Below are 15,277 nucleotides of genomic sequence, written 5' to 3'. Positions count from 1 at the left end.
TTCATTCCTGTTGCCTCAAGGATCAGATTGTGTCTCATTATTTCTCATGAAGTTAACGTATTTTTAGGTAATGGAATGACCATTTGTCACATCTCACCTCTATTGTAGCGTCTGGGTCCTATCTCTTACCCTCTCCTCTTCCTTTCTTTCGGGGTTAAAATAAGATTTTTTGTAAATTGATCATCCATTGCCATTGAATTCAAGAACTTTCATAAGAAGTGTATAACATCAGCTGTGAATGCTGACAAGCCTTCCAGGCTGCCACCGTGATATGCCAGCCCTCTCCGCAGATGCTGGTAGCCGTGGCAAGCCCAGCACCATGGTCCCTCAGAGCCCGGCCTTCCGAGGAGGATTGTACCATGAGCCCCACTGTTCCAGAAAGTGCCAAGGCCATTAAGGATCACAGACCCTACTGTCCTCCCTGGACAGTATGCTGGGCATCTTTCTTTAGGAGGCCCTGAGACGGTTTATCTAACACAGCTGCTACTGTTTTCTGAGATTTGCATTGGATCTGTAAGTTCTTTAACCATCCAGTTATTACTGCCCCATAGTCGCTTCCAAACTTTAGTATCAGCAAAGGGCATTTTTTTTCTGTTAAATTAACATCTGTGTGTGTGTGTGTGTGTGTGTGTGTGTGTAAGGTTATAAGCAGCAAGCAGGAACATTTACAATTTTATTTTCCAAACACTTAAAGTGCCCACTATGTGCTGGGGTTTGCTCTGAACACTTAGAACTCTTCTTCATCTGTTCCTCCTTCAACACTCTGAGACAGATGTTATTACCCCCATTTTAAGAATCCTCTTTTGAGACACAGTAGGCAAGTTAAGTGACTTGCCTACAGTCACACAGGCCGTATGAGGCAAATCTGGGTCTTGAAAGTGGACAGTCTGGCTGTGGTGTCTAAGCACTACACTGTTGTTCGTAGAAATCTAGTGTATATCTCGGAGAAGGCGATGGCACCCCACTCCAGTACTCTTGCCTGGAAAATCCCATGGGCGGAGGAGCCTGGTAGGCTGCAGTCCATGGGGTCTCGAAGAGTCAGACACGACTGAGCGACTTCACTTTCACTTTTCACTTTCATGCATTGGAGAAGGCAATGGCAACCCACTCCAGTGTTCTTGCCTGGAGAATCCCAGGGACAGGGGAGCCTGGTGGGCTGCCGTCTATGGGGTCGCACAGAGTTGGACACGACTGAAGCGGCTTAGCAGCAGCAGCCGCAGCGTGTATCTCACGCTTCGGGTCCAATTTTGTCCTTGCACATGCAGTTTTAGCAAAGAAACATCACAGCTGTCCATACATGCTGTCAGCTCCTTATGATTTACCATGTAGAGGACTACAGCTAGGTAACACACTTGTGTCGCTATCGAAATATGTTGATGATATGGTATCACCAAACATTTTTCTGTATAAGCTTGTGAGACCTCAGTCAGGCTGCGTGTTTTGTCTGGAAAAGGAGCAGTGAATTCTTTCTCCCAGTCCCCTGATCAGTACACTCAACTGAACCTATTCCTGCTACTTTAATATTACTTATTTTTTAAGTTTTAGGCTTTCACTTATTATAAATTAGAATATTAAAAAATCCTCATTGTAAGAGAATAGCTTGAACATGTGAGAGGTTTCTTTAAATGTTTGCTAATTACTCTTGGACAAGGTGGCAGGCAGAATATGGTACCCCAAAGATGTGTACATCCAAACCCCCAGAAACGATGAACCTGTTATGTTACTTGGCTGTGAGGGATTAAGGTTGCTAATCAGCAGACTAAGGATACAGACTATCCTGGGTTATCTGGGTAGACCCAATGTAATCACCACAGTCCTTATAAGTGGAAAAGAGAAGGAGAAGAGTCAAAGAGTTGGCACCATTAGAAAAAGCCAAACAGTCATTGCCAACTTCGAAGATGGAAGGAGGCCCTGGACCAAGGGATGCACGTGATCTCAAAGAAGCTGCGGAAGGCCGGGAAATGGATTCGGGGCCTCCAGAAAGGAGCACAGTCCTGCTGACATTTCAGTGTTAACCCACCGAGTCCCCTTTTGGACTTTTGATTTCTCAAACTGTAAGAGAAGAAATTTGAGTTATTTTAAGCCAGTGAATTTATAGTAACTTATACAGCAGCAACAGGAAACTGATAATACAGACAGTTACTGGAACAATCAGTGCTTTGATTTTTTTCCCCCTTTATGCCAGCCCTGTGAGAGAGCTGCTTAATCTCACGACTTATATGGACAGGTCAGGTATAGCAGTGTTTACACTTTGGAGGTTGTTTTAGTTTGCATGTAAACTGAACCACCTTAGGGCAGAGGGATTTAGCTTTTGGTAATTCTATACATTTGTATATTTGTATACAAGTAAATGGGCTTCCCAGGTGGCTCAGTGGGTAAAGAAACTGCCTGAAATGCAGGAGATGCCTGAGATAGGGGTTTGATTCCTGGATTGGGAAGATCCCCAGGAGGAGGGCAGGGCAACCCACACCAGTATTCTTGCCTAGAGAATCCCATGGACAGCAGAGCCTGGCAGGCTATAGTCCATAGGTCTCAAAGAGTCAGACACGACTGAAGCCAACTGAGCACAGCCCAGCACACAAATATATACTGTCCATTTTAAACGACCGTATCAAGGTTTTAGCAAAAAAAGAAAAGTCTTGTTGATTCCAGAGCAGGTTGAGCCTCTTAGCCTTTCATCAGATTTGCCTAACAGAAATGTGGCTCTGCACCCCACGTGGCACTCCTTATAGGCTTGCATTTGTTTAGGGTAAGATGATGGTCCGCATATGATGCTGGTGGTGGCTGTGGGCGTTATTGCTTGAGTTTTGACTCCAGATTCCTTTTATTTTATTTTAGTTTTTTTATTGAGGTATAGTATATTACTTTCAGGTATACAATGTAGTGATTCACATTTTTTATGGATTATACTCCATTTATAGGAATTATAAGGTATTGACTGTATCCCCTGCGCTATACAACATACCCTTGCATGTGTGAATGCTCAGTTGCTTTAGTCATGTCTGACTCTTTGTGACCCCTGGACCTTAGCCTGCAAAGCTCCTCTGTCCATGGGATTCTCCAGGCAAGAATACTGAGTGGGTTGCCATGCCCTCCTCCAGGGGATCTTCCTGAAACAGGGATCGAACCTGTGTCTCCTGCAGTGAAGGCAGATCCTTTACTGCTGAGCCACTGGGGAAGCCACGACATATCCTTATAGCTTATTTATTTTATACATAGTAGTTGGTGTTTCTTAGTCCCTTATCCCTATCTTGCTCCTTCTCTCTCCCCACTGGTAACCATTAGTTTATTCTCTATATCTGTGAGTCCGTTTCTGTTTTGGTTTATTTGCTAGTTTGTTTTTTTTAGATTCCACATATAAGTAATAACATAAAAGATTGGTCTTTTTCTGTCCAACCTATTTCACTAAGCATAATATATCCTCCAGGTCCATCTGTGTTGTTGTATATGGCAAATTTTCCTTCCTTTTTATGGCTGAGTAATATTCCGTTATATGTACATTATCTCACATCTTTATCCATGTTTCTATTCTCTTTGGAAGGAAAGTTATGACCAACCTAGACAGCATATTAAAAAGCAGAGATATTACTTTGCCAACAAAGGTCTATCTAGTCAAGACTATAGTTTTTCCAGTGGTCATGCATGAATGTGAGAGTTGGACTATAAAGAAAACTGAGCGCAGAATTGATGCTTTTGAACTGTGGTGTTGGAGAAGACTCTTGAGGGTCCCTTGGACTGCAAGGAGATCCAAACAGTCCATCCTAAAGGAGATCAGTCCTGAGTGTTCATTGGAAGGACTGATGTTGAAGCTGAAACTCCAATACTTTGGCCACCTGATGCGAAGAGCTGACTCATTGGAAAAGACCCTGATGCTGGGAAAGATTGAAGGCAGGAGGAGAAGGGGATGACAGAGAATGAGATGGTTGGATGGCATCACCGACTCTATGGACATGGGTTTGAGTGGACCCTGAGAGTTGACGATGGACAGGGAGGCTTGGCTTGCTGCGGTTCATGGGATTGGAAAGAGTTGGACACGACTGAGCGACTGAATTGAACTGAACTGAGGCACTTAAGTTGCCTCCATATCTTGCCCATTGTAAATAATGCTGCTGTGAACACTGGGCTGCCTGTATCCTTTCACATTAGTGTTTTCATTTTCAAATGTATACCCAGGAGCAGGATGGATGGATCGTATTGTAGCTTTATTTTTATTTTTTTGAGGAACTTCCATATTGTTTTCCACAGTGGCTGCACCAATTTGCATTCCCAATAGCAGTGTGCAAGTGTTCCTTTTTCTTCATATCCTCACCAACATTTGTGATCTTTTTGATAACAGTCATTCTGATGGATGCGAGTCAGAGTCTTTTTACTTCTTTTCTTTTTAAAAAAATTTTGGCCATGCGTTTGGCTTGCTGGATCTTAGTTCCCCAACCAGGAATTACATTCACACCGCCTGCTGTGAAAGCGTGGAGTCTTAACTACTGGACCACCAGGGAAGTCCCTCGCTTTATATTTTTAAAATGTGTTACTTGCTTTGTTTGCCTAGCAGTGTTATTATGAATTCTTTGAGAGCAGGAGCACTTCTATACAAGGGCTTTTCAAACTGTAATGAATTAAAACAAATAAAAAGTAGTATCATACATTGGGTCATCTGTAGTAAGTACCTAGAGGGTTGTAGACCCTGGAGTAGACAATATCTTGGAATCAGTATGTCAATTATGGAAATTTAAAATAGCAAGAATTATCATAATGAATGCGGTTAGTTTGGGGGTTTTGATTTTTAAGGAATCCTCCAATAACAATCTTACATTGTGATTTGGAGACAGCTTGCATCAGTTAAGGATTGCCTTTTGTGCAAAGTAGAAATAGCACCGGCACAAGAACTAAAATCTTGGGAGTTTTCCTGCTTAAGAAATGAAATAAGGGATAATAAAGGATTTTTGGTAATTTTAAAGAAATATGGGTGACAATTAACTAGATGATGTTATCTATATCTATAGCGATTTCTTTGCAATCCCATGGACTGTAGCCTGCCAGGCTCCCCTGTCCATGGAATTCTTCAGGCAAGATATTGGAATTGATAACCATTCCCTTCTCCAGAGGATCTTACTGACCCAGGGATCGAACCCAGATCTCCTGCATTGCAGGCAGATTCTTTACCATCTGAGCTACCAGGGAAGCCCTTTTCACAGAGGGAATAGACTGTCTCGTGTAGAAGTAGAATAAAAACTGGAAACTCTTAAAACCATGGTGATGGGATATTTGGAGTCACTTTGCTAAAAACACATTTTATTTAACCAATATATTAAACTGTTATCATATTTAATATTAATATTAATGTAAACATTCTTGACATTTTAACTTTTTTTCTAAATCTTCCAGAAATCCGGTGTGTGTTCTGCACTGACCGCACATCTAGGCTTAAGATTGGCCATGCTTCAAGTGCTCCGGAGTCACGTGGACTTAGTGGCTGCTTTGCCAGGCATTGCAGCTCTGACCAGCCTTATCCTTAAGGAACAATACCCTGCATGAGTCTGAGGTTATCCTTAGAATATCCCTTAATAGTTGTCATCCATGACTTTGGTGTGTTGTATTTTATAAACTGAATTATATCTGGCATTACTAGAGAAAGCTGGTTCTGGTTCCTTTTGCTAGAAAGAACAGGCTGAACGGTACAGTGAAATATCTCTCTAAGGTTATCTGTAATATAAATTTGTGAATATCAGTGCCAGGCAGTATGCCTGGGCCTATAAATGAAATATTTAGATTATTAGATTCATGTGTACAGAAAGGATGGCTGCTCATATACCTTTGTGAGCTGTAATAAGTGGGATGTGGTGGTATATGCCCTGGTTTTCACTCTTTTCTTGCCCTGTTTATATGCATGATGTTGCTTACTAATTTGTGTTCTTGTTCAGTTGCTTATTGTGACAATTTAGAAAGCAAGGCCACTGTAAAGCCTAGATCAGAGAAATCATTACTTGATATCAAATATCAGTCTGCCAGGAATAGATAAGATTAGACTGTAAGAAGACTCAGGTTCAGTATGAGAAGGAGAGAAGAAGAGAGAGGGATAAGAAGCGAGAGGGTGGTGTGCGGAGAGAAGCAGGGAGAGACGGAGGAAGGAAGGAAGGAGAGGACAGTTCTGCACAAGAAAATCACCTAAATGCAAAGGAAGGAAATCACGATGGATGATTTTGTGGCAAAAAATTCCCCCAGCCACTGGACAAGCTGATGTTCTCACTGAGGTCTCAAGATAGGTTGCTTTCGATTTCATAAATATATTGACTTTCTCAAATACCTGTACTAAACAGGTAGCTGAGGTTAGACCCAAGCCCTCCTTGGTTTCTTCTGAAACTGATTAATGCATCCAACACTATTTTTGAATACTTGCTGTGTGCTAGACTTTATTCTTGATTCTAGATTCAGTGAGCAATAGACAATCAAAGTTTCTACCCTTAACGGAGATTGTATGAGTTTAATGTGTTGAGACAGGAAAAAGTGCTGAAAAGGGAGGTTGAGCAGATGATAAGCAAGTAAAACTAATAAACAAGATCAGTTCAGACTTGGACCGGTTCTTTAAAGGAAATATGCTGAGAGTGACTGGGGAATCCTACCCGAGCATGGTCAGAAAAGTTTTGTCAAAGAGGTTGAACTTGCACTCAGATGTGAAGGCTGAGAAGGAGCCAGCAGAGGGGACAGGCTAAGTGCTTGGTTATGCAAGGGAAGGCAGGGAGGCCAGTCTGGCCACAGTGTCTGAGCAGGGAGGAGTGAGAAAGCAGGTGCCCAGGCACGCAAACCCAGTGAGGAGGGGCGTGTGTGCTAAGTCGCTCCAGTCCTTGTCCAACTCTTTGTGACCCCAGGACCATAGCCCGCCAGATTCCTCTGTCCATGGGATTCTCCAGGCATGAATACTGGAACAGGTTGCGTACCCTTCTTCAGGGGATCTTCCCAACCCAGGGATCGAACCTGTGTCTCTTACCTCCTGCTTTGAGAGGCGAGTTCTTTGCCACTGATGCCACCTGGGAAGCCCAATTTTGTAAGTTTTACTCCAAATGCAATGAGAAAGCATTGTGCAGTGATCTAAGAAGGAGAGGCAGGGCATTCTCTGGTGGTCAAGTGGCTAATACTCCAAGCTCCCAATGCAGGGGGCCCAGGTTCAATCCCTTGTTAGGGAACTAGATCCCATATACTGCAACTAAGAGTCCACATCCCGCAACTGAAGACCCGAGTGGTATGCTGCGATGAGGATCGCAGCTTCTGTGTGCTGCAGCTAAGACCTGGCACAGCCAAATCCATAAGTTTTTTTTTTTTTTTTTAAAGAAGGAGAGACACATGACCCGATGGAGCTGGAGCTGTGTGGTGGTATTAGAGATGGAGAGCAGTGGATGGATTTGAGAGGTCTGGAGACAGAATTGACAAGACTTAATGGATAGGCCTGGATGGGTGAAATGACAGAGTAGGAGAAATCAAGCACAAATCCGGTTTTGTTTTGTTTTTTTTTCTGGATGCGGGGATTGTAGCGAATAGGGTTCTATTTTGGCCAGCTAGTTGCCTAGCTGACATCCTAATGGAGAGAGTTGTCAAACGACCAGCAATGATTCTGAAAACTGCATTCAGGGACAAGATCATGGCCAGTGGTGTCAGCATAGAAGTGCTATATAAAGTGATGGGAAGTCTAGAGTCACCTGGGGAGATTTTGGAGGCCAAGAAGAGAGGCAGAGATTAGGCCGTGCAGACTAACAGAATTAATAAATAGATCAAGCGGGGGGGGGGGAGACCCAGGAGTAACCAGCGAGGTAGGAGGAAGACCAAAAAGGCAGCCTTCCAGATGCCAACAAAATTGAGTGTGTAAAGCAGGATGGAGTAATCAGTTCTGTTCTGAGTTTTCGAGCTGAGTACGATGAGAACGCGCTGTTCATTGGGTTTTACAATGCGGAGGGTTCCTTTACGTGGTGATCTTGTTGAGCGTTTTAGAGGACTGATTTCAAGCACAAATGCCTTGACCGCCAGCCTCCCCCTCACTCTTTCCCTTCTCCCCATCACCCCCATGGGCTAGGTGTCCCCTCTGTGTTCCAGAATAGTTGGGCCTTTCTCTGTCACTGCACAACCATACTGTAATATGATTTTCTGCTGAAACTATGTTTCTTCTAGACTGAGCTCCTTGGGAGCAAAATTTTTTTTTCTTTTTTTTTTTTTCAATTTCCTAGCATGATGTAGGCACTCAACACATGGTTTCTAAATTAATGAGTATTCTCGAATACTGCCTTTTTGCCAGCATTATTTACCCCTGTGTGGTGTCAGGCAGAAGCTGGCGAAGAGCCCAGGCTTCCTGATTCTCAACCTGCTGCCCTCAGCCTTCCGCAGCCACTGTCTGGCCTGGGCTCAGGGTGTATTTCGCTCCGGATGGCCCCACTTCCCCTCCCCATTCTCCCCAGTGGCCAGTGATTGGTCTGGGAGGCTGCTTAGCTCTAATGCCCTCTTGGATGTTTTCCCTGTACCTGGTCCCCTGTACCTTCTTGGGAGCCGCATGTGAAAACCTGTGGAAATCACTTCTTGTCTATTTCAGGAATCTCATCTCTTCCCTACCTCAGAGTTCTTTTGCGTGATCTGCACTTGCTCCGTACAGTTCATCACTTTGAAAGCTTTTATTTGCCTCCTTGCATACTTTAGTATCTTAAAGGCCAAGTCGCGACTGACTGAAGCAACCCTCAAATGGTTCTTTTTAGCAAGTTTCCTTTTTTTCTTCGTGGTAGTTATTTTCCCGCCAAGGCTGTCTGGAAGTGTTTTTTCCTTCTGTACTACTTCTATCATTTGGTTTTCCACTTCATTATCCTCCTGCCACAACAACCCAATTATACTAGTTGCTGTGGAGATATTAAGTGCATTGCTAATAATGGAGGATTATTCCTTTAGGTGGAAGAATAGAAACAAGAGAAGGATATAAATCTTGTTTTTGTGCAAATGTCTCCTGGTAATGGCAATGACTAAGTGGTACTGGAGACTGTGGTGTGGAAATGTCTATATGGGGTTGGTTTATGTTTTTAGAAAGGATTCAGTTCAGTTCAGTTCAGTTGCTCAGTCGTGTCCGACTCTCTGCGACCCCATGAATCGCAGCACGCCAGGCCTCCCTGTTCATCACCATCTCCCAGAGTTCACTCAGACTCACGTCCATCGAGTCGGTGATGCTATCCAGCCATCTCATCCTCTGTCGTCCCCTTCTCCTCCTGCCCCCAATCCCTCCCAGCATCAGAGTCTTTTCCAATGAGTCAGCTCTTCGCATGAGGTGGCCAAAGTACTGGAGTTTCAGCTTTAGCATCATTCCTTCCAAAGAACACCCAGGACCAATTTCCTTTAGAATGGACTGGTTGGATCTCCTTACAGTCCAAGGGACTCTCAAGAGTCTTCTCTAACGCCGTAGTTCAAAAGCATCAATTCTTCGGTGCTCAGTTTTCTTCACAGTCCAACTCTCGCCTCCGTACATGACCACTGGAAAAACCATAGCCTTGACTAGATGGACCTTTGTTGGCAAAGTAGTGTCTCTGCTTTTCAATATACTATCTAGGTTGGTCATAACTTTCCTTCCAAGGAGTAAGCGTCTTTTAATTTCATGGCTGCAATCACCATCTGCAGTGATTTTGGAGCCCCCCAAAATAAAGCCTGACACTGTTTCCACTGTTTCCCCATCTATTTCCCATGAAGTGATGGGACCAGATGCCATGATCTTAGTTTTCTGAATATTGAGCTTTAAGCCAACTTTTTCACTCTCCTCTTTCACTTTCATCAAGAGCCTTTTTAGTTCCTCTTCACTTTCTGCCATAAGGGTGGTATCACCTGCATATCTGAGGTTATTGATATTTCTTCCAGCAAGGATTAGCTTTCTTAATTAAAGAAAATATTACTTTAAGCTTCTGGTCCTGTTAGAAGTTAATTGCTTATGTTAATACTTTACTCTTCATTCTTTAATTTGTATCTTTTAGTTTGTAAGCGCAGGCTCACTAGTTTGTTTAATAGGATGTTGCTTCATGTGGACAAAGTCTTCTGTGGACTTTAGTTTTTTACAATTTTCTTTTTTTTTTTTTTAACAATTCAATTCTTAAAACCTTTTTTTTTTCTTTTAAAAACTTCACTAAAGGAGACACATTTTAATATTGTTCATCTGATCTGTGTTCCATGACATCTTGCCATGTTCCATGGACTCTGTTATAATTAAGGTGATTATGTGTCCTGATGGGGCTTCCCAGGTGGTATTAGTGGTAAAGAACCTGCCTGCCAGTGCAGGAGACATAAGTAGACATGGGATCCATCCCTGGGTCAGGAAGATCTCCTGGAGAAGGGAATGGCAGCCACTCCAATATTCTTGCCTGGAGAATCCCATGGACAGAGGAGCCTGGCGGGCTGCAGCCCATGGGGTTGCAAAGAGTTGGACACGACTGAAGTGACTTAGCATGCATACATGCAGTGTGTCCTGATTGCCTGGGACAGTTCCTGTGTATACATACTGCCCTGGTGTGGTTACTGGTTTTTAAATTATTTGCTTATTTATTTGTTTTTAGCTGTGCTGGGTCTTCATTGCCACACGGGGTTTGCTCCGGTTGCAGCAAGTAGGGGCTACTCTCTAGTTGCGGTGCAGACTTCTCGTTGCAGTGGCCTCTCTCGTTGCGGAGCACAGACTTTAGAGCACAGGCTTCAGGAGTTGCAGCTTGCGGGCTCAGTAGTTGTGGCTCCCAGCCTCTAGAGCACAGGCTCACTAGCTGTGGCACGTGGGCTTAGTTATTTGGCTGCACGTGGGGTCTTCCTGGACCAGGGATTGAGCCCATGTCTCCTGCATTGGCAGGCAGATTCTTTCCCACTGAGCCACCAGGGAAGCCCCCTGGTGTAATTATTAGTAAATATCTCTTTTACTCAGAACTGGCCTGGTTAGGATGTTGAGTTAAATGGCCACCCAAATTAAAGGCTATACTTAATAGGAAACTGAGGTAACGAAGTGTTTTATATTTTTTGTTTCATCTATGTAATTTATGGATAGATATATATGAATAAATATGTAGATTATATACATACATATAAAGGTATGTGTGTTTTTTTCTTTTAGTTTTTCCATTTAACCCAAGTCACACCTTGTTGTACCACCAAATCACAGGCTTTTTGTTTGAATTAACACCGTCAAAGTGCCAGCATCTTTTCATCCTGCACGTCTCAACTTTAATGCTCCTTCCTCAAGGGGGTCCTTTCTTGTCCTCTGTCTAAAGTTAGTTTCTCCTCGTATTTTCTCTCGGCACTGCTGATCCACTTTCACAGTTTGTAATTGGGTACTTGTTTCCTTCTTTTGACAGGATGTGTCCCACCCTGGGTGGTAGGCTCCACGAGGGGATGGACCATGTCTGTTTGTTTCCAGGAGTTTACCCTGCCTGGCACAAACCAGACACTTGCTAGTTCTTGTCAAACCCTTCCCTGTGACCAACTTTTATTCCTCTGACATACAGAAAGGTGTGTCAGGACCCTTTTCCAGAGATTGACTGCAAGAGATGGTCTCCAGTCCTCCTAATTCACTTTTTATTGTTGTTGTTTGGTTGGTAAAGTGTGTCTGACTCTTTGTGACCCCGTGGACTGCAGCACACCAGGCTTCCCTGTCCTCCATTGTCTCCGGAGTTTGCTCAAATTCATGTCCATTGAATCGGTAATACTATCTAACCATCTCATCTTCTGCTGCCTCCTTCTTCTTCTGCCTTCAATCTTTCTCAGCATCAGGGTTTTTTCCAGTGAGTTGGCTGTTCACATCTGGTGGCCAAAGTATTGGAGCTTCGGCATCAGTCCTTCCAATGAATATTCAGGATTGATTTCCTTTAGGATTGACTAGTTGGATCTCCTTGCAGTCCAAGGGACTCTCACAAGAGTCTTCTCTAGCACCACAGTTCAAAAGCATCATTTCTTTGGCTCTTATCCTTCCTTATGGTCCAATTCTCACTTCCGTACTTTCTTTTAAAATCACTTTGGGGTCTTCTTGACCCCAGAGTACAACCTGACAGAAATTTTTCCAAGGATCTTAGATCAATTACAAAAACTTAAGTATGATTCTCAGAGTTGTTATAATAATAAACCTGATATTAAGGGAAATGGACTGGGGAAGGAATGTGCATATTTTTTTAATGCAAGATTGAATATCTAGATAGCACTGTTTATTCTTTAAGGTGTCCAAGATTTTAAAAGACCTTTCCTTTCTTATTCTAGCAACTATTGTTCTACTTGAGGGTGTGTCAGTAATGAAACTGCTAAAAGAGAGATGGGGCCATGGAATAGTTTGGGCCATACACCCATTCCACAGGCAGGGTGGGGGGCGAGGATAGTCTAATGTGAACTAGAGGTGACATGCATTTGGCAGAGGGAAACAAAACTTGACAGACAGGAAGTCATTTCAAATCAGGACAGCTGAGATGATATCACCCCCTGAAAATAGATCCTGCCCACCTAGGAGGAGTCGGGTTATGTGTTACCACAGTCGAGTTTATCTTAGTGAAAATATGACATGAGGAAATCAGGAGGATGAACAGGTCTTTTGGTTTGCTGATAACAATGACAAATATATATCTTTCTATAGTATCGAGATATTTGGCAAGTTCTAAACTATAAGTTTAATTGGAAAATAAAAGAAAAAACATATATAGCTTATGTGTGCATATATATGTGTGTGTGTGTATATATATATATATATATAAAACCCATGTATATATCCATCTATATCTATTACTAAAGGTAATATATGATGTTAGACCCTAAGTTTCATTTCTTTTCTTTTTGCCCCCTTTGCCGAACACTTGAGCCCTTTCCCTATTCTGCCATCATCATTAAAGAAAATGAGGCTGGATTCTTATTTTAAATGATGTGCTTGAACCTAGATTCCAAAATACTATTTGAAAAAATAATCGTAAGGTTGGGTACATACTCCCTTTTTCATGTAAATGATTAATTAGCTCTTTTTGAATTCTAAGAATCCTTTAATCCTTTACAACATGAAACTTGAAAAGAAGAAAATATTGACAGAAGGCATTTATTTATGTGTTTCGGCTGTAGTGGGCTTTCGTTGTAGCACTCAGGGTTTCTCTGGTTGCGGCCGGTGGGGACTCCTCTTCGTCCTGGTGCACACGCTTCTCATTGAGGTGGCTTCTCTTGTTGCAGAGCACGGGCCCTAAAGCGCATGGCCTTCAGTAGTTGTGGCTCCATGGCATGTGGCACCGGCTTAGTTGCTCTGTGGCATGTGGGATCTTCCCAGACCAGGGATTGAACCCATCCCCCCTGCATTGGTAGGTGGATTCTTAACCACTGGACCATCAAGGAAGGTCCTGACAGAGTGATTGTTTAAAAATCACTTGTCTTCAAATACATTTTTATTCATTTATATGAGATTTGATTATATCCTAATGAGAATTTAGATAGTTTCTTTTAGTGTAACTGATTTAACAAATATAGTGGTCTGATGAGCCAGCTTTATTATAATTTTTTTTTTTATCAACCACAAGTGTTACTGCTGCTGCTGCTAAGTCGCTTCAGTCATGTCCGACTCTGTGCTACCCCATAGACGGCAGCCCACCAGGCTCCCCCGTCCCTGGCATTCTCCAGGCAAGAACACTGGAGTGGGTTGCCATTTCCTTCTCCAATGCATGAAAGTGAAAAGTGAAAGTGAAGTTGCTCAGTCGTGTCCAACTCTTAGCTACCCCATGGACTGCAGCCTACCAGGCTCCTTCATCAATGGGACTTTCCAGGCAAGAGTACTGGAGTGGGGTGCCATTGTAGTTGCTAAATATTGTGTCGGGAAAGGGAAGTAGTGGAAGTGTGTGGTGTCAGCTGGGAGCTGCCACAGTCAGGGCTGTCCAGGAACCACAGTGAGCAAAACGTGTGACTCCAGCAGGAAACTGGAGCTGGAGCTCTGAGGTCCAGAGTCCTGAGGTTTGCCTCCATCCTAAGGATGGCTTCGCAGGAAAAGGTGCAAAGATCCCACACCCTTTGAGGCAGCACTGAGAGGAGAATTACCATGCAGGGTGTGCACAGGGGCTCAGGGTGACCAACTGAGTCTACCTGCCCATGGCTCCGTGTGTAGTTTTCAGCTGTAGCTCACAGAAGCCTTAAGAAGGCTGTTTGAAGCTCAAATGTTTCACTTTAAAATCACAGTATAAAAACTTAACTGGAATTTTGCAAATGGCTGAAGAGATATCTCTTGGGACCTGGCTGTTATTTCTGTGGTCAATTTCTGTCTTATTGGCAGATGTGCTTGTGTTAGCTGTGTCTTCTTAGCTAATAGCAAAACTTTTGACCTCAAGGTTCCTTGAGGCAAGCACTTTGGGAACACTTCACTCAGTCAGTTCAGTTCAGTCACTCAGTCATGTCTGACTCTTTGCGACCCCATGAATCACAGCACGCCAGGCCTCCTGTCCATCACCAACTCCCGGAGTTCACTCAGACTCACGTCCATCGAGTCAGTAATGCTATCCATCCATCTCATCCTCTGTCGTCCCCTTCTCCTCCTGCCCCCAATCCCTCCCAGCATCTGAGTCTTTTCCCATGAGTCAACTCTTCGAATGAGGTGGCCAAAGTACTGGAGTTTCAGCTTTAGCATCAGTCCTTCCAAAGAACACCCAGGGCTGATCTCCTTCAGAATGGACTGGTTGGATCTCCTTGCAGTCCAAGGGACTCTCAAGAGTCTTCTCCAGCACCACAGTTCAAAAGCATCAATTCTTCGGCACTCAGCTTTCTTCACAGTCCAACTCTCACATTCATACATGACCACTGGAAAAACCATAGCCTTGACTAGACAGACCTTTGTTGGCAAAGTAATGTCTCTGCTTTTTAATATGCTGTCTAGGTTGGTATAACTTTCCTTCCAAGGAGTAAGCGTCTTTTAATTTCATGGCTGCAGTCACCGTCTGCAGTGATTTTGGAGCCCCCCAAAATAAAGTCATCCACTGTTTCCACTGTTTCCTCATCTATTTCCCATGAAGTGATGGGACCAGATGCCATGATTTTCATTTTCTGAATGTTGAGCTTTAAGCCAACTTTTTCACTCTCCTCTTTCACTTTCATCAAGAGGCTTTTTAGTTCCTCTTCACTTTCTGCCATAAGGGTGGTGTCATCTGCATATCTGAGGTTATTGATAGTTCTCCCAGGAATCTTGATTCTAGCTTGTGCTTCTTCCAGCCCAGCATTTCTCATGATGTACTCTGCATATAAGTTAAATAAGCAGGGTGACAATATACAGCCTTGACGTACTCCTTTTCCTATTTGG

At 43.3% G+C, this 15,277-nt stretch overlaps 1 protein-coding gene across 8 annotated transcripts in view; it reads left to right on the top strand.

Annotated features, from left to right (window-relative positions):
- The window catches only part of SGMS2 (sphingomyelin synthase 2), a 98,570-nt gene that overhangs the window by 9,820 nt on the left and 73,473 nt on the right, over positions 1 to 15,277 (top strand). The window lies entirely within an intron of this gene.

The sequence above is a fragment of the Bos javanicus genome, chromosome 6 (assembly GCF_032452875.1).
Source record: "Bos javanicus breed banteng chromosome 6, ARS-OSU_banteng_1.0, whole genome shotgun sequence".
NCBI lineage: Eukaryota > Metazoa > Chordata > Mammalia > Artiodactyla > Bovidae > Bos > Bos javanicus.
The sequence above is the reverse complement of the archived record's forward strand: the minus strand, read 5'-3'. Positions and strand labels throughout refer to the sequence as shown.